General features: G+C 35.2%; 1 pseudogene; it reads left to right on the top strand.

The window, feature by feature from the left end:
* Positions 1-612: 612 nt before the first annotated feature.
* LOC145090659 (prohibitin-3, mitochondrial pseudogene) lies at positions 613-1,622 on the top strand (annotated as a pseudogene).
* The last annotated feature ends 1,566 nt before the right edge of the window (positions 1,623-3,188 follow it).

The following is a 3,188-nucleotide window of genomic DNA, read 5'->3' as shown; positions in this document are numbered from 1 at the left end:
TTACTATAATACCCTTAAATTATTTATTTAATGATTTATTATTTCCTCAATTCCTATTGGTGCATTCAGTCACACAATAGTTATCAAAAACATTTGAACCTAGCTCTCTCTCTCTCTCTCTCTCTCTCTATATATATATATATATATATATATATATATATATATATATATATATATATATATCCTAATAAATGAAAATGACTTTGCCACATGTCTTATTCTCATTCATTTGGACACATGACATTTTCTAGAAATTTTAAAATTTTCTATTTTCCACTTGTCATTTTATTGTATTTTTGATTTTATTAAATTAAAATTCACATTTAATATATAAGGTAATATATATGTAAGGTATTTATTAGAAAATGGTTTATATATGTAATGTATCTAATGCATTAAAATCTCATTAATTTTAATAATTCAAAAAATTTCTTATTTTTCTTATAAATTTAAAGTTTTCAAATTGTTAAAATTTTATATTTAATTTTTTTTAAATAAACCCATGTAATACATTAAGGGTCAAACATTATCTAGCTTTCTTGATAAAACGGCCTCTTCGCCCTTTGCCTCCATGGTCTTGGTCTTATACAAATGAAATGGGCCACTATGAAATGTACTTTATTTAACCCATATATATAAATAAGAAGCGCCCACAGCAACCCAAGCACACAACTAAAACCCTCTCCCCTCGTCATCGTTACTACGTTAGTTTTTCTCTTTTGCTCAGTCAAGATGGGGAGCAATCAAGCTGCAGTCTCCTTCCTCACTAATATAGTACGTGCGACCTTTGGCCTCGGCACTGCCGTCACGGTTGTGAATTCATCCCTATATACCGTCGACGGAGGCCAACGTGCCGTACTTTTCGATCGTTTCCGTGGAGTCATTGACGACACCGCCGGTGAAGGCACTCATTTCCTCATTCCATGGCTCCAGACACCCTACATATTTGATATTCGTACGAGGCCCCACACTTTCTCTTCGATCTCTGGGACCAAGGATCTACAGATGGTTAACCTAACTCTTCGGGTGCTATCTCGCCCCGACGTAAACCGATTGCCCGCTATTTTTAAGACATTAGGTCTTGAATACGACGAGAAGGTTCTTCCGTCGATCGGAAACGAAGTTTTGAAGGCTGTTGTTGCTCAATTTAACGCCGATCAGCTTCTCACCGAACGTCCGCGCGTTTCGGCTTTGGTTCGTGATACTTTAATCCGCAGAGCTAAGGATTTTAACATCGTACTTGATGACGTTGCGATTACTCACTTATCGTATGGCGCTGAGTTCTCCAAGGCCGTGGAGCAGAAGCAAGTGGCGCAGCAAGAGGCTGAAAGATCAAAGTTTGTTGTCGCTAAGGCGGAGCAGGAGCGGAGGGCTGCCATTATCAGGGCGGAAGGAGAGAGTGAATCAGCCAAGCTGATTTCTGATGCTACAGCTGCTGCTGGTATGGGATTGATCGAGCTTAGGAGAATCGAGGCATCCAGGGAGATTTCTTCAACATTAGCCAGGAGCAACAGTATCATGTACCTTCCAAACAGTGGCAGCCAAATGCTTCTAGGGCTTAATCCTTCTCGTTGAATAAGTAATTTATTATACCATTAGTTTTGTTTAATTTGCTTCTAAGATTTGCTACAATCACTATTATCAGACTACTTTTAGAGCTTGTAGGTGCATCCAATTGAAGTTTTTCTTTTGAGTTCTTTTTTCATAAGAAGTTCGAATAAAAATCTCTACGTAAATTAATGACCCATGCAGCTCCTGCAAATCCAAGCTTTACTGTTAGTATGAATGTATTTTCACTGTTATTTGTTAGTTATATTAATTATATGACATATGCTCTCGTAATTTCCGTGTTGGCTGGGGATGTTTTCACGATTTTGTTGGTATAACATTTGTGATCTATTGGTTATAGATAGCTCAGTGCTCATGTAGTTCCTGATTCTTCGGTTGAAATTATGTTGAATGTTCATGGCTTGCGTTTATTGTGTGTTGAATGCTGCTCAAAGGACTTGTTTTGTTTCAAGGCTTAGTGAGTTTTCTGCCTACATGGATTGGCCTATCACTTGCGGCACACTTTAGATCTAGTCGATGCATGTCATGTTTTTTTATGAGGTAAAATCTCTCAATCTCTCTCTCTCACTTATATATATATATATATATATATATATATATATATATATATATATATATATATATATATATATATATATATATATATATAATAAGATTGGACCAAAAGTCTTTTCATGTCTTCGGTCTTCATAAAAAATGATTATTTTTTAAAGCCTTCGGCTACATAAATGGCGGAGTTTGTGGCGGCAACATTGCCGCTGAAAATTGTGGGAAAAAAATATCACATTAAGGTTAAAACTTAAAAAACGTCTTATAAAATTAAAAATTATTTTTTTTTGTCTTATGGAAAAAATAGACAAAAAAATCATTTTATGTTCTTTGTCTTTTGATAAATGAATTGTCTTTTTTTTCCTCAAATGTGTCCACAAACATAAGAGGTTAATAAGCAACTTAAAAAAAAAAAGGGATAATGACTTGAAAGGGTAACGAACTTTTGACTTTTGTCACATTTAGTCACTAAACTTTTTTTCGTTATCTATTTGTCATTAAACTATTGAAACTGTTCATATTTTACCCTTATGACCGGCTGTTACCGGTCATAAAGGTAAAATGTGAACAGTTTCAATAGTTTAGTGGCAAATAGATAATGAAAAAAAGTTTAGTGACTAAATGTGAACAAAATCGAAAGTTCGTTTCCCTCTAAAAAGTTCAATGACTAAATGTGAACAAACTTCCTATTATATTATGTTTTAGCAAATTATTTATTTTTGTTTAATTGTAGCAACATTTGTTGATGAAGAAATCTATGAAATAAAAAAACAAAATGTAACATCCGGATTTCCAGGTATCATAATTTAAGTATTTTTCTTTTGAGTTAAGAAGAGAGACTCGACGAGTTGACGCCTCAACTCGTCGATTAAGGTCGCGACTGATGACTCGGATTAATGAATGGACTCGACGAGTCGGTGAGGCGACTCGACGAGTCCGCATTGTTGGCAGAAACCCTAAATCTTTGGGCCCGAGCCATATTTAAAGGCACTTATGACCTTCAATTGCGACTACCTTTCCCATAAGTGAGAGCCCTAGCGAGCTTGAGTGTGTAGAGTGAAAGGAAGAGC

The sequence above is a fragment of the Lactuca serriola genome, chromosome 2, assembly GCF_051521515.1.
Source record: "Lactuca serriola cultivar US96UC23 chromosome 2, Lser_US96UC23_V15, whole genome shotgun sequence".
Taxonomy (NCBI): domain Eukaryota; kingdom Viridiplantae; phylum Streptophyta; class Magnoliopsida; order Asterales; family Asteraceae; genus Lactuca; species Lactuca serriola.
The sequence above is the reverse complement of the archived record's forward strand: the minus strand, read 5'-3'. Positions and strand labels throughout refer to the sequence as shown.